Here is a 26,913-nt window from a genome sequence, read left to right on the forward strand (position 1 = left end):
TTAAAATTCCAGTAGCCTTGAACTTGGTAGGGTTTTGAAGAATTATTAGAATTAAAATGGTATTGTGGCTTCCCTTAACATTAATCTATTGTTTAGGATAGTGAAAGGTAAGTGAATGTAAGTTTTGGGATGGTTGAGCTAGGGTTTAAGCATGAACTTGAGACCCTGATCATGTAATAGTGAAAATAAGTTTTAGTGGTCAATTATTAACCATTTGGCTATGTGTGAATCAGGAATGAAGGGGTTTGTGTAGTGGGAATTGAGGTTAGTGTGGCTGCCCTTGGTGACCTGCAGGACTGGGCATGAGTCCAGTAGGTTTGGGCAGTAATAATTGAAGTTGTAAAGGTTCAATTGGTGCAAAGCCAATTGGACATAAAACTAGACACATAATGGCACAACTTTGGTGAAGAAACCATGTCCATAAAACCAAACCAAGTTAACCTAAAGTTGCCCTAATCTGGGTGACCTGCATTCTACTCGGGCAAAATGACCAAATCAATAGTGTTTATTCATTTGGTCATAACTCAGTGTAAAAAGGTCCAATTGACCTAAAATTTTACCAGAAATAAGATGAGATATAGGCCTACAACTTTTATGAAGAAACCTAACTCAAATTATGACAATAACATATTCAAAAAGTGACCTGCATTCACTGCTCAAAATACTGTAGATTTGGTCAGTCCAGAAAATCTAGAAAATTTGTAATCCGGCTAGTTGTAGTTTTTGGCCATAATTTGAGTTACAAAACTCCACATGGAGTGATTCAAAAAAAAAATGTAACTAGACAAAATAAGGAACAACTTTCATGTTGACCACTTTGCCAAATTCCCACTGCAAAAATGACTAATGGAACAGTAAACACAAAGCTTGAAATCTGAAAATTTTGAACAATTAACATTAAGCTTAAAAATGGTATTGGCAACCAATATCAACAATTTTAGAATGTAAAATGTGGTATGTTGGGAGTATTAAAACCAATGTACCTATTGTCCATGTAAAAGTCAAATTTTTTATTGACTAATGAAATGAATAATAACACCTAAACTTTAATTTCAAGAATTGTATAATTTAATAGTGTAACATGCCCTAGTACACCTAGCAAGATTGGTTTGGATAGGTTGGCATGCCAATAGAGTTCTGTTAGCAGTACTGCATATGGTTTCATGCCATTCTGTGTTTTATGGCCTCAAGTGCCATTCTGTGGCATAATAGCCTTTAGCTATGTTGATTGAGTTGTTATACTTGGGTTTTATCCCTGATAATTATTACAGCTTATTAGTTGTTCTGTTGCACACCGGGAGACACAATGTGACCGATGCTGTGATGGTCCGAGGTATTTAGTACCCAGTACCAGTTTACCCATTTATCCAGTCCAGTCGACTAGTATGGGTTACTCGGGCAATGATAATAAATCTTATCAAATTTTAATTGAATAATACTGTAATAAATATCAAAAATTAAGTCTACCAAAAGAAAATGTAAACATACATTCTGCATGTTTACTTTATTTTAGTTATTTTATTTTATATTATCACCACTAAGCAGAATTGCTTAGCGCTTCGCTTTTGCCACGCGCAGGTACTGGAGACATAGCTAGGGAGCCCAGCAGACATCAGACCGGGTGAACTTTTAGAGCTGCATACTGAGTCCAGAGTCACCTCACATCTTCAGTGCACTTGGTAGGACATTAGGACTTTGGGTGGCATTTTGTATTTTGCATTTTGTATTAGTTTTGGATTGTAACTATAAACTCTTGAAATTATGTGATAATGTAAATATATGAAATTTCATGTTATTGAATTTTTCTGTATATTATGTTGAAAAATGAAATGTTGAGAAATATAAATGAATGTGATTTGAATGGTGATGTGAACAAGAATATTGAAAATAGTGTGTAAATTTGGAGATTGAGTTGAGATGTGGTTATATTGGAGTTTTGGATTTGAAAACTATATTGGAAGTGTCTTTTAAACAGGTTCAAAAGAACTATTTTTTTTAATTTACGACCGGCACTCTGCCGAATTTTCTATAAAATTTGCAGAAAAATTCAGATCAATCAAAAATTGTAATTAAATGAATTAAAAGGGATCAATTGTAATGGAAATATGAATTGGTGCTCCGGCACACTGAGTGGCATATCTTGCTCAGCTACACTGTAGACGGGTAAGGGGTATCACATTTAGTGGTATCAGAGCATCAGTTTAGGTGTTTCTGGGCCTAGATAGAGTGCATACCAATACATTGCATTTGTAAGTGTTGAGGTGACACTGATGCAGATCTGTTTGTTTTCTTATTTTGATTAGGATATGGATCCTACTTCTCAAAGAGCAATTGATGAAGAGGTGGAAAGTCGTGCTCCACCAAGGGCGAAATCTGGGGGCAAGGGAGAATCTGCTCCACCAGAAGCTAAGGCACCTGCCCAACCTCAGTTTGCATTATTTCAACAAATGACCGAGTTTTACCAGCAAATAATGGGGGCAATTCCACCACCATAACCACAGCCACCAGCACCACAGAAGTCCCATCTGGAGAAACTGCAAAAACATGGGGCTATGGATTTCTTTGGGAAGAAGGAGGATGATCCCATGACAGCAAAAAACTGGTTAGATAGAACAATCAGAGTGCTGAAACAGCTTCATTGCACCCCTGAGCAGAACCTGGAGGGTGTTGTGTCCCTACTTCAGGATGATGCATATCAGTGGTGGGACACAGTAATCAGTGAGGTGCAACCAGATCAGATTACCTGGGATTACTTCCTAACAGAGTTCAGGAAGAAGTATGTCAGTAAGGTGTATTTAGAAGAGAGAAGAAGAGAATTTATCAGTCTGAGACAGAGGCAACTATCAGTGGTAGAGTATGAGCGAGAATTCATCAGACTGAGCCGGTATGGGAGGGAGATAGTCCCTACAGAGGCAGAAAGGTACAGAAGGTTCGAAGAAGGGCTAAATGACAATATCAAAGTCATGATAACGGCATTGGAGATCACAGAGTTTGCCAAATCAGTAGATGCTGCATCGAAAGTAGAAAGGGTCCGAATAAATGAGCAAACTAAAAGGGAAAGACAGTAGAAGAGGGGTCCAGGTCAATCCAATTCATTTTCTGCTCCTAGTAAGAAGAGTAAGGGTCCTTCTGCTCAGGGTTCAGGACAACCATAAGGTCAAGGTCAGTCCCAGGGGCCCAGACTACAGTTCACACCTAGGAATGGCCAATCCACACCATCAATGGGTAGCTCTCCAGGGACAGTGTTCAGGGGACCAGCCCCAGCATCTTCTGCCTATCTGTACTGCCAGAAGTGGCATAAGGGGGACTGTTAGTGAGTGACTGGTGCATGCTTACGGTGTGGATCTACAGAGCATCAGATCAAAAATTATCCAAAGAGGACTACTACAGCTGCTCCAACACAAGCTGACAGACCTGCTCACCTCAAAGGGGTAGGAAGCCTGGTAAATCTTGGGCAGCTGGTCCATCACTGAGGCCTACATCTGAGTCAGTTGAGAGGCCAGAGGCCAGAGTACCTGCCAGAGCCTATGCCATCAGAGCTCAAGAGGAGCAAGATGCCCCGAATGTCATCAGGGGTACGTTCTTCCTCTACAACACTTCTGTGCATGCATTGGTGGATCCAGGATTCACTCATTCATACATCTACATCAAACTACCCATAGAGAGGGGAGCTCCAGTAGAGGAGAGTGATCAAGACATTCTGGTCACAAATCCACTAGGCCACAGTGTGGTAGTGAATAAAGTGTATAAAGGTTGCCCGTTGAGGATTCAGGTGTATGAATTCTCGGCAGACCTAATTGAGTTGCCCTGCCACGAGTTTGACGTGATTTTGGGAATGAACTGGTTGTCACGTCATTAGGCAATAGTTGATTGCAAATTGAAGAGGATTTCTCTGAAAACTTCTGAGGGCAATGAGATTACTATTGTGGGTGAAAGGATGAAATTTTTGTCCAATGTTATCTCAGCTACAGTTGCAAGAAGATTGATGAGAAAAGGTTGTGAAGCTTACCTAGCACACGTGGTTAATACTAGGAAGGCTAAGCTGAATCTGTGTGATATACCCACAGTAAGAGACTTCCCAGATGTATTTCCTGAAGAATTGCCTAGTTTACTACCAGAAAGGGAAGTCGAGTTTGCTATTGAGGTAATTCCGGGTACAGCATCAATTTCTATTGCTCCTTATAGGATGGCACCCACTGAATTGAGAGAGTTGAAAATTCAGTTACAAGAGTTGCTTGATAAAGGGTTCATACGCCCCAGTGTGTCACCACGGGGAGCTCCAGTGCTATTTGTGAAGAAGAAGGATGGAACCCTGAGATTGTGTATTGATTACCGGCAATTGAACAATGTAACTGTGAAGAATAAATATCTGTTACCCAGAATTGACGATCTGTTTGATCAGTTAAAGGGAGCCGATGTATTTTCAAAAATTGATCTCAGATCAGGGTATCATCAGTTAAGGGTAAAGGATGCAGATGTGTCAAAAACTGCATTCAGAACCCAGTATGGACATTATGAATTTCTAGTGATACCGTTTGGGTTAACAAATGCACCAGCAACATTTATGGACCTTATGAATCGTATCTTCCATCCATACTTAGATGGGTTTGTAGTGGTCTTTATTGATGATATTCTGGTGTATTCCAAGACCAGGGAAGAACATGATGAACATTTGAGGATTGTTCTGCAAACCCTACGAGAAAAGAAGCTGTATGCTAAGCTGTCCAAGTGTTACTTTTAGATGAGTGAATCTCTTTCCTTGGACACATAGTATCAGCAGAGGGGATTAGAGTGGATCCCAAAAAGATAGAAGCAGTGATGGAATGGAAGCCTCCCAGAAACACAACTGAGGTTAGAAGTTTCTTGGGGCTAGCTGGGTATTACAGAAGATTTGTGAAAGGGTTCTCTCTCATAGCTGCTCCAATGACCAAGTTGTTACACAAGAATGTGAAATTTGGCTGGAACGACAAGTGCCAAGCCAGTTTTGAGAGGCTGAAGGCTAAGTTGATAGAAGCACCAGCATTAACACAGCTAGTGTTGGGAAAGGACTTTGTGGTCTATAGTGATGCCTCGCATAATGGGTTAGGGTGTGTATTGATGCAAGAGGGGAAAGTGGTCGCCTATGCTTCCAAGCAATTAAGGCCACATGAACAGAACTACCCTACTCATGACTTGGAGTTAGTAGCAATTATCTTCGCATTAAAGATATGGAGGCATTATTTGTATAGTGAAAAATGTTACACTTATACAGACCACAAGAGTCTAAAATATTTGCCAACCCAGAAGGAGCTCAATCTTAGACAGAGGCAATGGATTGAGTTCCTAAAGGACTATGATTGTGTGATAGATTACCATCTTGAGAAGGCAAATGTAGTTGCTAATGCCTTGAGCATAAAATCCATCACAACTTTAAGATTACTAAAAGCCTGTCCATCCTTAGCTCAAGATGGAGCTATTTTGGCTGAGTTATAAGTGAGGCCAAACCTGTTACAGTAGATACAAGATGGGCAGAAGGCAGATGAAAAAATAATGGCTATTGTGGGTAAAATTCCAGAGGGAAAGGAAACTGATTATGAGGTGAAAGTAGATGGGTGTCTGTACTATAAAGGAAGAGTGTGTATACCAGATCATGGGGAACTGAAGACTAGTATTCTGAAAGAAGCACACACTAGTATTTATGCTATGCACCCGGGAAGCACAAAAATGTATAATGAATTGAAGCCTCATTATTGGTGGTATGGTATGAAGAAGGATATAACTGACTATGTTACTAAGTGTTTGACATGTCAGCAAGTTAAAGTAGAACATCAAGTTCCATTAGGATTGCTACAACCTGTAAGCATACTTGAATGGAAATAGGACCGGGTCAATATGAATTTTTTTAGTGGTCTACCTCTCACCTAGAAGAAGAATGATGCAGTATGAGTGATAGTGGATAGATTGACAAAGTCAGCACATTTTCTGCCAGTTAGGACTGACTACTCACTGGAGAAGCTAGCAGAATTGTATATCAGTGAGATAGTTAGACTTCATGGAATCCCACTTTCAATCATATCTGATTGAGACCCAAGGTTTACATCGAGATTCTGGAAAAAGTTACAAGAAGCCTTGGGTACACAACTCCGTTTTAGCACGGCTTTTCATCCTCAGACAGATGGACAGTCAGAACGAGTAATCCAGGTAAACCTAGAACCTAATTGAATTTTCACAATTTACAAATTGAAATGATAGTAATAATGTGAATTATGTAATAGATCCTGGAGGATATGCTGAGGAGTTGTGTCATTGAGTTTGAGGGGAGTTGGGATAGATATCTCCCACTGGTAGAATTTGCATAAAACAATAACTACCAAGCTAGCATTCAAATGGCCCCGTATGAAGCATTATATGGGAGGAAGTGTAGAACCCCAGTATGTTGGACTGAATTGGGTGAAGATAAGCTGGTAGGACCAGACCTGGTGAAACAGACTGAGGAGAAAGCGAAGATAATCAAAGCTAATTTGAAGGTTACCTCAGATAGACAGAAATCTTATGTCGACTTGAAGAGAAAAGAGATAGAGTATGCAGTTGGCGATAAAGTGTTTCTTAAAGTCTCACCGTGGAAGAAAGTACTGAGGTTTGGAAGAAAGGGTAAGTTAAGCCCTAGGTTTATTGGCCCATATGAAGTCATTAAATGTGTGGGTCCAGTAGCCTATAGGCTAGCTTTACCACCAGAACTGGATAAAATTTATAATGTATTCCATGTTTCTATGCTAAAAAGATACCGCTCAGACCCTTTACATGTCATCTCCATGGAAGAGATTAAAATCCAACCGGACCTGACATATACAGAAGAGCCTATACGGATCCTAGCTCGGGAAGTGAAGGAACTGAGAAATAAACAAATTCCACTGGTGAAAGTGCTTTGGAGGCACCACAACACTGAAGAGGCAACTTGGAAAAGTGAAGAGAATATGAGGCAACAGTTTCCTCAACTGTTTGCATCAGGTAAAATTCGAGGACGAAATTTTTATTGGAGGAAAAGAGTTGTAACATCCTCACTTTAGCTAGTCCGTACAGTCTATTGTTCCGGTGTCCAATGTCGGTCCGGGCAGCTAGAATGTTTGAAATTACAATTAGACTAAAGTGGGGAGTTATAAAAAAAACCGAATAATACTCATAAAAATCAAGGAAAATTTATAGGAATGAAATACACTAAGGTTAAATGAGCCGAAACCCCAAGGATGAGTAACCTGAAAGGGAAGTGACGGTGAAGGCCGTTAGCAACCCTAGACCCAGGAAAACTTCATGACATAATTTTTGGGACCTCAAGGAAGGATTATTGGAGTTCCAATGACAATAAAATATTAAGAAAATACAAGAAAATTTTAATCAATTAGCACACACAATTTTGGCTCGTTAAGCCAAACGGAGGGCATTTTGGTCATTTCGTCTTCAGAGATGATTTTTGACCAACTTGTCCATTTATGTAAGTGAATTATATGACATAAAATATAAACAAATATTTATGAAAAATTATTTAAAAATGAATAGGAAAGGAAAGGAAAGAAAAAGAAAGTAAATTGGATTTATTACCTAATGCTTATGTAAGCATAAGGTAATTAATTCCTTTGGCCAATCAAATTTATGAAACACAATTAAAATACATAAAAGAGGGCAGAAATCTGGAACAAACCAGCAGCCCTCTCCCTTCTTCAAAACGTCACCCATGCTCTCCCTCACTCCTCCATTGACAAGCCTCCAAACCTTCATTTTCCCTAGTTTTCTTTCAACAAAAACCCTAAGTGTCAACACAAAACATTGATATTTCATCTTGGTGAATCTTTTGGGAGAAAAAAGAAGTGTAAAAGAAGAAATCTTGCAAGGTTGAAATTCACTCCATTAGAGTATAGTGACTAAACTTGATTTTTATCTTTCAATTCATGTTGAAAGAGTGGTATTTGATGAAAATTTATAAGAAAATTTAACAAACATCATGTGTATGTCTTGTTTAAAATTCCAGCAACCTTGAACTTGGTAGGGTTTTAAAGAATTCTTAGAATTAAAATGGTATTGTGGCTGCCCTTAACATTAATCTATTGTTTAGGATAGTGAAAGGTAAGTGAATGTAAGTTTTGGGATGGTTGAGCTAGGGTTTAAGCATGAACTTGAGACCTTGATCATGTAATGGTGAAAGTAAGTTTTAATGGTCAATTATTGACCATTTGGCTGTGTGTGAATTAGAAATGAAGTGGTTGGTGCAGTGGGAATTGAGGTTAGTGTGGCTGCCCTTGGTGACCTGCAGGACTGGGCATGAGTCCAGCAGGTTTGGGCAACAATAACTAGAGTTGTAGAGGTTCAATTGGTGCAAGGCCAATTTGAAATGAAACTAGACACATAATGGCACAACTTTGGTGAAGAAATCATGCCCATAAAACCAAACCAAGTTGACCTAAAGATTGCCCTAATCCAGGGTGATCTGCATTCTGTCTGGGCAAAATGACTAAATAAATAGTATTTATTCATTTGGTAATAACTCAGTGTAGAAAGATCCAATCGACCTGAAATTTTACCAACAACAAGCTGAGATATAGAACTACAACTTTCATGAAGAAACTTAACCCAAATTATGACAATAACATATTCAAAAAGTGACCTGCAGTCACTGCTCAAAATACTATAGATTTGGTCTGTCTAGAAAATTTGGAAAATTTGCAATCCTGCCAGTTGTTGTTTTTGGGCCATAACTTGAGCTACAAAACTTCAAATGGAGTAATTCAAAAAAAGAAATGTAACTAGACAAAATAAGGAACAACTTTCATGTTGACCACTTTGCCAAATTCTCACTGTAAAAATGACTAATGTAATAGTAAACACAAAGCTTGAAATCTGAAAATTTTGAACAATTAACATTAAGCTTAGAAATGGTATTGACAACCAATACCAACAATTTTATAATGCAAAATGTGGTATGTTGGGAGTATTAAAACCAATGTACCTATTGTCCATGCAAAAATCAACTTTTTTGTTGACTAATGAAATGAATAGTAACACCTAAACTTTAATTTCAAGAATTATAATTTAAGAGTGTAACATGCCCTAATACACCTAGCAAGATTGGTTTGGATAGGTTGGCCTGCCAATAGGGTTCTATTAGTAGTACTGCATATGGCTTCATGCCATTCTGTGTTTTATGGCCTCACGTGCCATTCTGTGACATAATAGCCTTTGGCTATGTTGATTGAGTTGTTATACTTGGGTTTTATCCCTAATAATTATTACAGCTTATTAGCTGTTCTATTGCACATCGAGAGACACAATGTGACCGATGGTGTGATGGTCCAAGGTACTTAGTACCCAGTACCAGTTTACCCGTTTATCCAGTCTAGTCGACTAGTATAGGTTACTAGGGCAATGATAATAAATCTTACCAAATTTTAATCGAATAATACTTTAATAAATATCATAAATTAAGTCTACCAAAATAAAATATAAACATACATTCTGCATATTTACTTTATTTTAGTTATTTTATTTTATATTATCACCACTAAGCATAATTGCTTAGCGCGACGCTTTTGCCACGCGCAGGTACTAGAGACATAGCTGGGGGGCCCAGCAGACATCAGACCGAGTAAACTTTCAGAGTAGCATACTGAGTCCAGAGTCACCTCACATCTGCAGTGCACTTGGTAGGACATTAGGACTTTGGGTGGCATTTTGTATTTTGCATTTTGTATTAGTTTTGGATTGTAACTATAAACTCTTGAAATTATGTGATAATGTAAATATATGAAATTTCATGTTATTGAAATTTTTTGTGTATTATGTTGAAAAATGAAATGTTGAGAAATATACATGAATGTGATTTGAATGGTGATGTGAACAAAAATATTGAAAATAGTGTGTAAATTTGGAGATTGAGTTGAGATGTGTGTATATTAGAGTTCTGGATTTGAAAACTATATTGGAAGTGTCTTTTAAATAGGTTCAGAAGAACTGTTTTTTTTAATTTACAGCCGGTACTCTACCAGATTTTTTATAAAATTTGCGAAAAAATTCAGATGAATCAAATATTGTAAATAAATGAATTAAAAGGCATAAATTGTAATGGAAATATGAATTGGTACTCCGGTATATTGAGTGGCATATCTTGCTCGGCTACACTGTAGACGGGTAAGGAGTGTCACATGAGGAAAGAGAAAAGATGGCAAGAATTCTATATGCTTCGGCAATTGGAAGTCTTATATATGCAGTATTGTGTACATGGCCGGATATCACTTATGCTGTTAGTTTGACTAGCAGATTTCAATCCAATCCAGGTTTAGAACACTGGACTGCAGTCAAGAATATCCTTAAATACTTGAGAAGAACTAAGGATTTTCTCTTGATAAATGGAGGAGGTGATTTGCAACTAGATGGATTTACAAATTCTGATTTCCAATCTGAATGATAGAAAGTCCATCTCAGGTTTTGTGTTTATATGTAATAGAGGCACAGTTAGCTGGAAAAGTTCCAAGCAGACAATAACTGTAAATTCCATCATAAAGGCTGAGTATATTGCTGTATCTGTTGCTGCAAAAGAAGCTATTTGGATAAAGAAGTTCATTATAGAACTTGGAGTGGTTCAATTAATTGTCACTAATTCCCTTATATTGTGACAACAATGGTGCTATTATTCAAGCAAAAGAACCCCAGTCTCACCAGAAATTCAAACACATAGAAAGGTGCTACCATATTATCAAAAAAAAATAGTTAGAAAAGGTGATGTAGCCATACAGAAGATAGCTTCAGTTGATAACCCAGCTGATCCATTCACCAAGGCCATGACACAAAACTTGTTAGATCGACATCTTAAGAAGATGTGTAACACCCCTCACACGACTATAGTGTAGCCAAGCAAATTGTGCTACATTCAGTGCCGGAGCACCCTATCTTATCTTACTTTATTCCTTTCATATTTTGATCTCGTTATATTTTAATATTAATTATCTTTCGACGGAGAAACTAGCGGAGTTTCCCCTATTTTATTACCAGTTGACGTATTTTACTATTTACCTGTTTGAAAGTTTCAATAATATTTTACAAATAAAATCTCATCAATTATTTTCATAACCATCTCATAATTTACATCTCATTCATATATCTCAATTTCATATTCATTTCCATGCATTATCTATATATTTCAAATCTGTCTTCAAATCCATACAATCTCATTCATGCTCAAATCACATAAGTAAAATTTTCAAATTTCTTTAATTTACATAATTTCATAATTTACATGATATATAAATTAATTACATATGAAAAAGCTAATTTATTAAATTACATTACATTTCTATTAATTACCTGCTCATAATCTACATTATAATACAATATCTAGCATTTTATACTAAATATAAAATATGATCTATATGGGCCCTATCTACATGCATTGCTGAGGAGTGACAACCTTGATTACTTCAGGCACTTCTGCAGATCTGGACTCCAAAAATCTTAGTCAAAGTACCTGCGCGAGGAAACAAATCCATCGCGCTAAACATTGCTGCTTAGTGGTGCAATAATAGAACAAGAAAATAATATACCAATAAAGAAAAAACGAAGCATAATTTGAATATTTAAGAATCAATTTAATTTAATACAATGTGTCTAATATTAATTATCTTTTGTTCTAATTTGTTCCACTTTGGAAGCGTTTAATTCCTAAATTCACAGTGATAATGTACAATGTACAGAATTAATAAAAATACTCAGTTTATATTCATATGGCAATAGAAAGCACATTTAAAATATTTAGTTAAGTTATACCTATTTTTGCAACTCTTTTATCATTTTACTTAATAATTTTTTTTTTATGTGGTTTGGATCATTTCATAATTCTAACTAATTCTTTTGAAGTCTTATTAACTCATTTATTTGATTTCTAATATTTTTAATTACTAATAGTCTTAATTTATTTCAATAAATTACACTGCCCAAGTAACCTACGACAGGCTGACTAAACTGGATAACGGGTCGTTAGCACTGGACACCGCGGTGCCTTGGGCCGTCATACCATGGGACGCAGAACGTCAACCACGTATGCAGTCAGTATGGCTAAAAAGCCATGAATGTTGGCATAATGCCATGAATGCAGGCATAAAGCCATGAATGCGGGCACAAAGCCATAAATACAGGCATAAAGCCTTTTGTAGTACTGCTAAAATAATACCCTATTGGCATGCCAACTATCCAATCTGACACACATGTCTAGGCAATACAAGGGCACATAATATCATTAAACATTAATATATTGTGTTTTATGACTTCATTATTTTATAATAAATTTCAATTATAATTCATACATTCATTTGATCATTTATATGATCACAATTCACATCAATTATCCTTTTTATACCATTGTACTCAAAATACTTCTCCTTTCTACAATAATGAGAACTAATGTCTCATTCATACATTAATATGGTTCATTTATTCATTCTTTATGTTATTCATATTAATCACAATTCTAAAATTAATCACAATTCTAAACAATGGTTCACATGTACCATTGTATTCAAAACATTTTTCCTTTTCTCATTTATACATTCAAGAATCTACTTATGTAATTGCAAATTTTATATTTCAAGTTGAGTTACTAATATTTTATGAATTCCATTTGTGATGGGCATATAAGCCCTAACTATCTATTTACATCAATTATATGACTTATTTTTCATGTTTCCAGTAATCCATGAAAATTTCATGGACTTCAAATTTATGCTCTTAATTTCCTTTTAACAATTTTTACTAAGATGCATAGTCCGCATTTGTCATACCATTCTAAGCATTAAGCTTAGAATTGGTTTTAGGTCTTCATCTTAATTTGCTAATTATTTTGACTACTATTCACCTTACTAGTTAACCAAAATGTTGACTTTTTCTACTTAATGGATATATTAGTTCTAATTACACCAAGATCCCACATTTTGAGTTTTACATTTGCTAGTATTAATTGCCAATTGCAATTTAAAGTCCCCTAGATGCATTTCTAATTTCACATTTTAAATTTCAATTTTTGGTGTCACTATTCACCTCATTGGTCAACAAAAATGTTGACTTTTGGATGGAAAATAGGTACATTGATTTTAACACTCCCAATGCACCACATTTTACATTTCAAACTTGTTGGAATTGAGCACCCATACCATTTCTAAACTTAAAACCAAGAGGGCAGAATTTTCAGTTTTTGAAGCCTAAATTTACTGTTCTATTAAGCACTGTTTCAGTGGGAATTTGAGGAAATGGTAAACATGAAAGTTGTTCCTTATTTTGTCTAGTTGAATTTCCTTTTTTGAATCACTCCATTTGGAGTTTTGTAGCTCCAGATATGGTCCAAAAACCACAGCTGGCCGGATTTCAATTCTACAGAATTTACCAAATCTACAGTACCATGAACAGTGACTGTGACTACCATTTGAGTTAGGTTCTGGTCATAATTTAAAGTAGGTTTCTTCATGAAAATTGTTTGTCTATGTCTTAAATTGTTGCTGTAAAAATTTCAGGTCAATTGACCATTTCTACAGTGAGTTATGGCCAAATGAACAGTTACTGTTCATTTGGTCATTTTGCAGAATTGGCTTGCAGGGTACCCGGATTGGGGCCAACTTTTGGTCCACTTGCTTTGGTCTTTTGGGCATGGTTTCTTCAGCAAAAATGTGTCATTATAAGTCTAGTTTCATGTCCAATTGGCCAAACACCAATTGGACCTACACATCCAAAGATATGACAGTCCAAACAGGCTGGACTCACAGCCTCCCTGCTGCTGTCACTAGGCAGCATGCCCATTTTAGTTTGCCATGCAATAGTTCACTCCTAATTATGGTCAACTTACCCCAAATGGTCACTAATTGACCATTAGAATGTTCTTTAACAATTTCCTAAGCAAAGTCAAATTTTCACTCCCAAACCCTAGCTCAAAGTCAAGGTTTTCACAAATTTCCTTAGTTAACTCTTTCATTCCTTATATATATATATATATATACACACTTTAAACATAATCTCTAATTCACTCTAAGTCCATTAAAACAATCAAACTCATTCTTTCCTTAGGGCTGCCGAAATTCATGGTATACATACACATGAATTCTTTTCATTTAATTTACAAATTCTTGTTCACTTTAAGTCCTTAACATGGAATGAAAGGGATTTAGGTATAAATATGCACTAACCTTTTTGAAACCAACCTTGAGCTTGTTATTCTTCAAGATTTCTCCTAGAATCATAATAATCATAATCAATTATAACTTCACTTTCCTAAATTAAATATCCAATAAAAATTCAACAGCATTTCCCCTTAAATTGGACTAAACTCCTATCATAAATCTTAAATCCACAACCACCCATTAATACCCAATCTGGCAGCTTGTGCATTCAAATTTATATATAATGATCTAACAGTTAGATAAATCCCAAATTTTAACCATATATTTAATACATCCCTATACAATATCAGTAAAAATTTTAGCATCAAATAATCTCTATATCATGAGATATCAAAACATTCATTCAACCCTTCAAAATCTGAATTTTTGCAGAAATCAGTCTTACTCAGACAGCTCATGCAAAACAATTTATATCTCGTAAACCACAAGTCTAAAATTCACCAAATTTTAACCCAGCCGCCTCAACATCCCAAATATCATTTGTACCAAATTTCATAATTTTATAAGCATCCTAACTATTTATTTTTCTCAAATTTCAGTAGCCAAAATTTAGAATTCAACCTACAGAAATTTAGAATTCAACCTACAGACAGCCTGTGTTCAATAATATATTTGTCCAAATCCAACCGTTGAACAATCACCAAATTTTAACCATAACTTCCACACATACATACCTCAAACATATCCAAAAATCAGCCGTAGATGTTCAGCCAAACTCACCTGAACGGAAGAGAAAGATGCTGCCCTACTGAATCCCTATTTCTGCTACTGTTTATCTCCTTCTCCTTCTTCCTTTCTTTCTTTCTTTCTTTCTCTTTCTTTCTTAGTCCAGCCCGTATGAAGAAGGAAACTGCTGGTTTCCTTTGTTTTTTTATCTCATTTTAAGTCATTTTTATCTCTTTTTATCGGTTTGTCAAATGGTAATTTGAGGGGGCTTTTAAATGACATCATCATATGTCATAATTAAGCATTTTCCTTAATTTTCTTTTCTTCTTTTCTCTACTCATTTTCAATTCAATTTTTAGTAATTTTTATTCATATTTTATGTCATATTAATTATTTACTCAACTGGACAAGTCGGCCAAAAATCGTCTCTGAAGGCGAAATGACCAAAATGCCCTCCGTTTGGCTTAACGGGTCAAAATTGTTTGTACCGATTGAAAAAATTTTCTAAATATTTTCTTGGCATTCTAATGCCATAGGAACCTCAATGACCCTTCTCTGGAGTCCCAAAAATTATTTTATGAATTTTTCCCCGGGTATAGGGCTCCTCATTGCGAGAACCGCAACTTCCCTCTGGTTACCCATCGCTTGGGCACCGGCTCGTTTAACTTGGTTGTATTTTATTTCAAAAATTTTTACTAAATTTTTCTTATTAATATTTGAGTGAATTATGGTTCCTGACTTTAGTTTAAATATTTTTCCAGACGTTCTAGCTGTCCGGACCGACACCGGTCACCGGAACAGTAGAATGTACGGAGTTGCTACCGAGAGGGTGTTACAACTCTTCCCCTCTAATTTAAATTTCGTCCTCGAAATTTACTAGGTGTTTTGGGTTCTGAGATAATTCTTTTACCTTTCTATTACTCCCTCTGTCTACTTCTTTTATATATATGGTACTATTTAGTTTTTTTTTCGTATCTATCATTATACACTTAGACATGTCAGAAGGGAAGGATACTTTACCTCAAATTCACATTTGGGGCTTCTTGCTCCTCTCCGGCTTGGGTGACATTTGGAAGTGGTGTTACTATTGTACTTGGTCCTTCCACGACCTCTGTTTGGGTCCGTGGTAAATTCCTCTTAGGACAATCTTTCAGACGATGGTTTATGGCCCCACATCTATAACAGGCTCCAGTCAATCCCCTACATTCACCTTTATGCCACTTGTTACAATGGCCACATTTTCTCGCTAATCCTGGTGCACTCACTACTTGTGTTTCTGGTTGATCTCTTCTGGGTCTAGATCTCCTACTTTGATCAGATGACTGACTTAACTGTTCTCTCGGCCTCTTATTACTAGATTGTCCAAATTTCCTCTTTTGCTGATCACCACTCCTCTTCTGTTCCTCTTCATGAACACAGCTAATATATTTCTTTCTAAACTCTATCAAAAAGAATTCCCAAGTTACGTCGGTTGGTTGCACTGCCTTGGTTACAACATCCCACCACCGATATGCAGCTTCTTGTAACAATGAAACTGCACACTCCAAACTCTGTTCTGGTGTGCAATGGAGCTACTGCAAGACTCTTTCAGTCCTTTCTAACCAATACTCAGCCGCTGCAGAATCGTCTTCCTTTCTACCATTGAAATCTACAGCTCCATATTTCCTAATTTTTCCTAGAGGTGATTTCTGCTGAGACAATGGTGGAATAACCCATGTCATCTGTCGAAAGAATCCAGTCATCTGCTCAAACAAGGCCTGTTGGGGTTGTACAGGCACCTCTTGCACTAGTGGAGTAGGATCTCCCCGATTTCCAATATCACTCCCAATCGGAATGCGGCTTACTACTTCTTCTTCTACTGCCCTCTGCGATTCTGAGTCCATACCTTAACGTAAAATAACCAAGAAAATAGATCTGCATTAGTGTCACCTCAACTCATATGAATTCAATGCATGATATGCAATCTATCTAGGTCCAGAAACGCCTAAACCGCGCTCTGATACCAATAAATGTAACACCCCTCACACGACTACAGTGTAGCCGACCAAATTGTGCTACATTCGGTGCCGGAGCACCCTATCTTATCTTACTTTATTCCTTTCATATTTTGATCTCGTTATATTTTAATATTAATTATTTTTTGATGGAGAAACCAACGGAGTTTTCCCTATTTTATTACCAGTTGACGTATTTTACTATTTACCTGTTTGAAAGTTTCAATAATATTTTACAAATAAAATCTCATCAATTATTTTCATAACCATCTCATAATTTACATCTCATTCATATATCTCAATTTCATATTCATTTCCATGCATTATCTATATATTTCAAATCTGTCTTCAAATCCATACAATCTCATTCATGCTCAAATCACATAAGTAAAATTTTCAAATTTCTTTAATTTACATAATTTCATAATTTACATGATATATAAATTAATTACATATGAAAAAGCTAATTTATTAAATTACATTACATTTCTATTAATTACCTACTCATAATCTACATTATAATACAATATCTAGCATTTTATACTAAATATAAAATATGATCTATATGGGCCCTATCTACATGCATTGCTGAGGAGGTGACAACCTTGATTACTTCAGCATACGCAGATCTGGACTCCAAAATCTTAGTCAAAGTACTGCGCGAGAAACAAATCCATCGCTAAGCATTGCTGCTTAGTGGTGCAATAATAGAACAAGAAAATAATATACCAATAAAGAAAGAACGAAGCATAATTTGAATATTTAAGAATCAATTTAATTTAATATAATGTGTCTAATATTAATTATCTTTTGTTCTAATTTGTTCCGCTTTGGAAGCGTTTAATTCCTAAATTCACAGTGATAATGTACAATATACAGAATTAATAAAAATACTCTGTTTATATTCATATGGCAATAGAAAGCACATTTAAAATATTTAGTTAAGTTATACCTATTTTTGCAACTCTTTTATCATTTTACTTAATAATTTTTTTTTATGTGGTTTGGATCATTTCATAATTCTAACTAATTCTTTTGAAGTCTTATTAACTCATTTGTTTGATTTCTAATATTTTTAATTACTAATAGTCTTAATTTATTTCAATAAATTACACTGCCCAAGTAACCTACGACAGGCTGACTAAACTGGATAACGGGTCGTTGGCACTGGACACCGCGGTGCCTCGAGCCGTCATACCATGGGACGCAGAACGTCAACCACGTATGCAGTCAGTATGGCTAAAAAGCCATGATACACATAATCAGGCATAAAAGCCATGAATGTTGGCATAATGCCATGAATGCGGGGATAAAGCCATGAATGCGGGCACAAAGCCATAAATACAGGCATAAAGCCTTTTGCAGTACTGCTAAAATAATACCCTATTGGCATGCCAAACTATCCAATCTGACACACATGTCTAGGCAATACAAGGGCACATAATATCATTAAACATTAATATATTGTGTTTTATGACTTCATTATTTTATAATAAATTTCAATTATAATTCATACATTCATTTGATCATTTATATGATCACAATTCACATCAATTATCCTTTTTATACCATTGTACTCAAAATACTTCTCCTTTCTACAATAATGAGAACTAATGTCTCATTCATACATTAATATGGTTCATTTATTCATTCTTTATGTTGTTCATATTAATCACAATTCTAAAATTAATCACAATTCTAAACAATGGTTCACATGTACCATTGTATTCAAAACAGTGACTGTGACTGCCATTTGAGTTAGGTTCTGGTCATAATTTGGAGTAGGTTTCTTCATGAAAATTGTTTGTCCATGTCTTAACTTGTTGCTGTAAAAATGTCAGGTCAATTGACCATTTCTACAGTGAGTTATGGCCAAATGAACAGTTACTGTTCATTTGGTCATTCTGCAGAATTGGCTTGCAGGGTACCCGGATTGGGGCCAACTTTTAGTCCACTTTCTTTGGTCTTTTGGGCATGGTTTCTTCAGAAAAAATGTGTCATTATAAGTCTAGTTTCATGTCCAATTGGCCAAACACCAATTGGACCTACACAGCCAAAGATATGGCAGTCCAAACAGGCTGGACTCACGGCCTCCTGCTTCTTGTCACTAGGCAGCATGCCCATTCGATTTGCCATGCAATAGTTCACTCCTAATTATGGTCAACTTACCCCAAATGGTCACTAATTGACCATTAGAATGTTCTTTAACAATTTCCTAAGCAAAGTCAAATTTTCACTCCCAAACCCTAGCTCAAAGTCAAGGTTTTCACAAATTTCCTTAGTTAACTCTTTCATTCCTTATATATATTTATATATATATATATATATATATATATATATATATATATATATATATACACTTTAAACATAATCTCTAATTCACTCTAAGTCCATTAAAACAATCAAACTCATTCCTTCCTTAGGGCTGCCGAAATTCATGGTATACATACACATGAATTCTTTTCATTTAATTTACAAATTCTTGTTCACTTTAAGTCCTTAACATGGAATGAAAGGGATTTAGGTATAAATATGCACTAACCTTTTTGAAACCAACCTTGAGCTTGTTATTCTTCAAGATTTCTCCTAGAATCATAATAATCATAATCAATTATAACTTCACTTTCCTAAATTAAATATCCAATAAAAATTCAACAGCATTTCCCCTTAAATTGGACTAAACTCCTATCATAAATCTTAAATCCACAACCACCCATTAATACCAAATCTGGCAGCTTGTGCATTCAAATTTATATATAATGATCTAACAGTTAGATAAATCCCAAATTTTAACCATATATTTAAGACATCCCTATACAATATCAGTAAAACTTTTAGCATCAAATAATCTCTATATCATGAGATATCAAAACATTCATTCAACCCTTCAAAATCTGAATTTTTGCAGAAAATAGTCTTACTCAGACAGCTCATGCAAAACAATTTATATCTCATAAACCACAAGTCTAAAATTCACCAAATTTTAACCTAGCCGCCTCAACATCCCAAATATCATTTGTACCAAATTTCATAATTTTATAAGCATCCTAACTATTTATTTTTCTCAAATTTTAGTAGCCAAAATTCAGAATTCAACCTACAGACAGCCTGTGTTCAATAATATATTTGTCCAAATCCAACCGTTGAACAATCACCAAATTTTAACCATAACTTCCACACATACATACCTCAAACATATCTAAAAATCAGCCATAGATGTTCAGCCAAACTCAACTGGACGGAAGAGAAAGATGCTGCCCTGCTGAACCCCTATTTTTGCTACTGTTCATCTCCTTCTCCTTCTTCCTTTCTTTCTTTCTTTCTTTCTCTTCCTTTCTTATTCTAGCCCGTATGAAGAAGGAAACTGCTGGTTTCCTTTGTTTTTTTTATCTCATTTTAAGTCATTTTTATCTCTTTTTATTGGTTTGTCAAATGGTGATTGGAGGGGGCTTTTAAATGACATCATCATATGTCATAATTAAGCATTTTCCTTTATTTTCTTTTCTTATTTTCTCTACTCATTTTCAATTCAATTTTTAGTAATGTTTATTCATATTTTATGTCATATTAATTATTTACTCAACTGGACAAGTCGGCCAAAAATTGTCTCTGAAGGCGAAATGACCAAAATGCCCTCCGTTTGGCTTTACGGGTCAAAATTGTCTGTACCGATTGAAAAATTTTTCTAAATATTTTCTTGGCATTCTAATGCCATAGGAACCTCAATGACCCTTCTCTGGAGTCCCAAAAATTATTTTATGAATTTTTCCCCGGGTCTAGGGCTCCTCGTTGCGAGAACCGCAACTTTCCTCTGGTTACCCATCGCTTGGGCACTGGCTCGTTTAACTTGGTTGTATTTTATTTCAAAAATTTTTACTAAATTTTTCTTATCAATATTTGAGTTAATTATGGTTCTTGACTTTAGTTTAAATATTTTTCCGGACGTTCTAGCTGTCCGGACAGACACCGGTCACCGGAACAGTAGAATGTACGGAGTTGCTACCGAGAGGGTGTTACAAGATGGATCTAAGATTTTATAATGATTAGCTAGCTCAAGGGTTTTAAACCTAACTAGGAGTTCCCAACTCTTTTATAGATATATAACTCTGTTTTGGCATATCCATACCAAACCAAAGGTTGTCTACAAACACCCTCATCAAGGAATAACACGGGGATGCATGCAGCTCTACATAATACTCTTATATCGATACTGTAATCTGGAGCTTACAGAATAGACATCAAGAACATTGCATAGGTCACTACGGTACATCCCAATAGACTAGGTTTCCAAACCTCTCATCTCTCTTTAACCCACTGATAATATAAATTTACTCTGACTGGGCTATCCACTGATGACTGCCAACAATGATATCCTCACCCCTATCTAGGGCAACTATGCTACCATAACTTGCCTTTATGTACTCATCCCTTGCATTAGATAGGCACACCATTCAGTCCCATCATAATAGAAACACAACATTTCTTGGAGTATGTATTCCTAAGGCAAACCTCAACATGTTCGCTAACTCTAACGTACATCACTATGTATTCCATGAAAATTGAAACACTAAACTGAAGCACTTTTATACTACCCAAGGAAAACGCAGAGTCTAGAAATAAGGAATTATAGAAAAAAAAAAGATGAAATAGGAACCTATACTCTGTATGTGATAACCCCAGGTACATACTTTCCCATGAATCTAGAGCTTAAGCTCTGATACCAACTTTGTCACAACCTGATCCCACGGATCGGACCGGCACTAGGACCTGGGTCGACATAAAGCCCCCGAGGCCTGCAGTAAGCCTCACTGTTCCCAAACTCTTAACCAAGACCAAAATTAAAGCCCAACATACTAACAAAATAAATAAAATATTATGAATTTATTTGGGCTAACCCAACTCGATAACCATTAAAAAAAAAAAAACCAAAACTAGGAGAACCCAGCTTAACCCAAATACTCATCATGCACAAACCATTTAATATCCATTAATTAATATAATACATAAATAAATTAGTGTCACAGCAAAGTTCTAATAATTAAATAAATAGATAAATAAATAAATAGACACAATAAAAGCTATTGAACTATGAAGCACAACCTGCGAAGGAAAAATGCATGTTAGACTAGAAAAATAAACTCGTTCCTCCTGCAACCTGAAAAAATATTTAAACAGGAATGAGTGTTCAACTCAGAGAGTTTAGATATTGATTATAGATACAATTTCTATAACTATCTAAAACGAGTGCAATCCTACCATGAAATGCACATCCAATACATAAAATAAATAATTCACCCAACATTCACACAAGAAGTTAATTTGGAGCTATTCACACACCTAGTGTATCACATCAATATATGTATATGGGAGCTAATCTCCTATACAGCTCTCTTAATCTAATACCTGCTAGCGAGGTCAACTCAAGCTGTACTTTTGCTTAATAATCCCAGTGCAGGGGCCAGCGAGATCAACTCAAAGCCATGCTCACTCTGACTTATCCATATATAATGATCAGGTCCCAATGAGTCAAGCTCTAGCCGTGACTACCCATCTTACTCATATCTATATCCACACCATCCTCATGCCAACACACACACAGAGTTCTAAATTATCCTCAGGGTGACAATCACAAACAAATAAGAATAATTAAATATGCAACAACCATAATGCTCCTAATAGATTAACTATTTATGTATATAATTAAATATTTATAAAATAAATGAACATTTCAGATGTGTAATTAGTATTGAAATTACAAAAATAATCAATATCTAACTCATTGATAGGTCGATTTAATTGCAGTTGGTTCGGCTGAAAGGAGAAGACAGCTGACACCAATTACCTAAACATGCATACTGACCTCTATCAAAAGACTGACAAAATTAACTAATTAATTTAAATTAAAGAAGCAAGAATAATTTTTAAGGTCGTGCCGAAATTTGGATAGAGTCTCCCTTATAACTAGTAAGAAAACTCAGTAACAGCAATACATAGGGCCTCAGCCCTGCCACAACAATTATAATGCCCATCCGAGGCCTACAAGAAACTTAATTTAGGTCCAATTAGCCAAACTCCAGCTCGGGTCCTTAACTCCTCTAAAGTCCAAATAATTATTGTAACACTCCTATGTTCGGTAGTGCATTCTACTATTCTGGTGACCAGTGTTGGTCCTGATAGTTAGGATGCCTAGAACTATATTTAAATGTTAGTGAGGAGACATAAAATAATGAAATACAAGAAAGGAAAATACAAGAAAAATAAAGGAAAATTAATAGCAATGAAATGAAACTAAGTTAAACGAGCCAAGACCATGCAAAGAATGGGTGACCATGCGGGGAGATTACTGGCGTAGGCAATAGCGGCCCGTGACTGAGGAACCCTCGGAATTTAGTTTCAAGACATAATTAAAGACTTATTGAAGTATAAATGTCATTAGAAATATCAAAGAAAAATTAATTAATTAATTAATTAGTGCAAAGAAAAAAGAGAAATCGAGAAAATGACAAAACTCGGTGTTACCGAAAAATCGGGAATGCAACCCGAATAGGGGCATTGTGGTCAATTGACATCCCAAGTTGCCTTTGGACCTAAGTTTCCATTAAAAATAAATAGTATTTAAATTTGGGGACCCCATTAAAAAGGAAATTAAATGTGTAATGAAATTTAGAGAAATGTGGGGATTAAATGCAATTATGAAGACTTTAAACTATAATAAGGTTAAAATAGATTAGTGGAGCACTATGGACACCTTAAAAAATTATTAAGGAATAGATTAGTGGACCACTAACCATTTCATCTTCTTCTCCCACAAATCCCTCAAAGTTGCCAAACCCATTTTCCTCTCAAAACTCCATGGCCAAAGCTTAACCAAGCTCCATGCAACCATGATTTAGCCATCTTTTTCACTAGGTTCCTTCACTAAACCTTACCTACACACCTTGGGCAGTAATAAGGGAGCGAGAAAGATAAGTTTTGGTGAGTTTTAAAGAAGCTTCAAAAGAGGTAAGTGGTTATTTTCAATTCTTATTTCATTAAAAGTGTAACTAAGGTTGTGGGTAGTTGAATTGTGGAAGAAGTTTGAGGTTTGATGAATTGTTGGGGATGGAGCATTTCAGTAGCCATGGAATTTCACCATGTACAACTTATTTTTGCATGTAAATGGTAGTTTGGGATGTTGATTTAAATGTTTAATTGTATTGAAGTTGAATTCCATGTATGAAGTTTGAATATTAAGCTTGAAAAGTGAACATGGAAGTGGATGTGTATGTGTAAATTTTTGGCAGCCTCATGATGAAGATTGAAGTGTTTAAGTTCATAAAATATTGTTGAAATATTGTACAAAAAAATGGCAACATATATGTGTGTGGATAATAGTGATAAGGTAGGCAAATTGTTGATGGAAGTTTGTGTGATAATTAGAAGTATTTATGTGTATATATTGTTGGGATTGAACTTTGTGAATTGTGACTGCATTTGGTGTATTTTGAAGTGGTTATATTCTGTCCAAGTTGACCTATAATGTAGATAATTGAATGGTTTTGGTTTGTGCCAAATGCAGAATGGTATGAGAAGTGAAAATGTAACTGGTAAACATGTGTTTAGTTTGGTGTTTGAAAAGCATGTAGAGGGTAGTGTGCAAATGGACCTATAACCCTAAGTGTGTGAGTCCAGTTGGTATGAGGCCAATTGGAGGTGAAACTAGGCACAAAATGTGCCAACTTTCATGGAGAAAGCCTACCTAAATTATGTCCAGAAAGTAACTTGAAAAATGACCAAATCCGGATTAGTGACTTGAAAGCCTGAAAATTTACCATTTGGGTAGCAGTTAGTGTTTTGGCCATAACCCACTCAAAATAGGTCTAAATGACCTGAAATTTTTACCATGAATAGACTAGACCTAGAGCTACAACTCTTATGAAGACACAAAAACCAAGAAATGACCATAAGCAAGTATAAAAACTATAAGAATCAGAAATGACCTAAAAATGACCTAAAGTTACCATTTTAGTGCAATCTGTCCAGCTTTGGTAAATTGACTATATCTTGGTCTATACAACTCAGAATGACCTGAAATTTTGCCCCGCGTGCAATAAGACATAGATCTACAATTTTGCTTCTTTGACTAGAAGCTAAAAACCAAGAGAAATAGGACTTTAAGCTAGACCAATCTAGCACACAAAAATTGAAAACTTGACATTTACATACAATGATACTTGAAATAATTTGGCAATGAATGCCAACTTGTAAAAATGTAAGTTGCACTATATTGGTAGCATATTGAAATGCAAAATGTGACATATTGGTAACATTAAACCTAATTCACCTAGAATGCATCGAGGGTCAACATTTTATGTCACACCCTACCCCTCTGTAAGGCATGACATGATCCCGTAGTATACCTAATGAATTACCAACTTCGTCTACTGATAACCCATTAAATACACTACAAGGGATTTTAAAACTTTTCTTACTTCTTTTTACAGTGGTGAGCATTATTTACAGGTGTTAAAAAGTTTTTTGAACTGAAGTGAAATAGCTAACACATTTGAATTATTAATAATTTCTGTAAAAATTTTGGCGAAGTGCCATCTGTATTTTGAATAAAGCAATTCTTCAAAAACCTGTAAAAAGCACTTCAAATATATTTCTCAACCTCAAACTCCAACATTTAATCAACACAATATGTTTATCAACTCAAAACCACAATAATTTTTAAATATTTCCAAAGGCTGAGATAAAAGAAATATAGTACAAATTTTACAAGCCCAAAATAATTTACAATTTATTTTATAACTTCAATGTACAATTTTAATTTACAACTACTCAAAACCAAGAACACTATATACATACAGTGATCATACATTATAATACAAAATGCAAAATATGGTATACTCAATATACCCGATGATCTCTCACTGAAGCACTAGCAGCCTAGTCTGCTGCCCTGTCAGTCTATCTACCTGGGACAGCAATGAAAAGCTATTGCTGAGTAAAATTTACTCAGTGGTGCACAATAACAATTTGAAATGCGATACATATATTTTTTATTGACAATTCACAAATCAAATAGTTCACAATTCTATTTTATAATTTACAAAGTTCATATAACACAAATTTGATCAAATAACTGAATAATACAGTTTTGCCAATCAATAATACCATTTGATCAAATAACTGAATAATACAGTTTTGCCAATCAATAATACAATTTGATCAAATAACTGAATAATACCATTTTGCAAATTAATAACACAATTTAAATACTGCACAATTACATTTCACAAATTATCAAAGCTCATTATAGAAAAATTTTGGGTCAAATAATTTAATAAACACAGTGTTGCCAATTCATACACAACTTAAGCCATGACACAAAATTTCAGATTAATGCCGTCTTGTACACCACGACAAAGCAATCTACAACCCCACTAATCGAAATCAATGAGGGAGGTGGCTAGCTAGCTAATGAGTACTCATCCGATCTACAACCTCAACTGGTAAACTAGAGAGAGAGGAAAATAATCACACTCACCCCAGACTGATAAGTCAAAGAGGGAAGAATATAATCACACTCACCCCATAAATGGAGGAGGAACATAGTAACAGTGTCATGCCAAGTGTGAATCAAAACAATTCCAAATCATAATATTTAAGTATTTCATACAAACCACAAATCATATTTATCTCAAAATTTCTATTTGCAAAGTAAGCAACACAATAATTTTCAATTAAGATTCTCAAAGCCAAAACAATCAAAAATTATTCATAACTCATTTCTCCAAATAAATTTTCTAGTAAAAGCAGTGAATATAAAAAGTATTGTGCACAGACACAATTTAAAACAATAACATACAAATAATCATAATTTATTTCAATTAAAAAATTCAAAAGAAATAACTATTGTGCACAAACCTCTGATAACCGTCTCTTGGCTCTAACTCAGTGTTTCCTTCCCTTCCCTGAGTCTTTGCTAACTAAGAAACACAATTTGAAGTGTTTCAGTACTCATTTAAACTGTCTCTAATAATAATGCTTAATAATTAATTCATTGAGTTTTATTATTTCCTTAG

Source organism: Hevea brasiliensis, chromosome 15 (assembly GCF_030052815.1).
Source record: "Hevea brasiliensis isolate MT/VB/25A 57/8 chromosome 15, ASM3005281v1, whole genome shotgun sequence".
In the NCBI taxonomy this organism is placed as follows: Eukaryota; Viridiplantae; Streptophyta; class Magnoliopsida; order Malpighiales; family Euphorbiaceae; genus Hevea; species Hevea brasiliensis.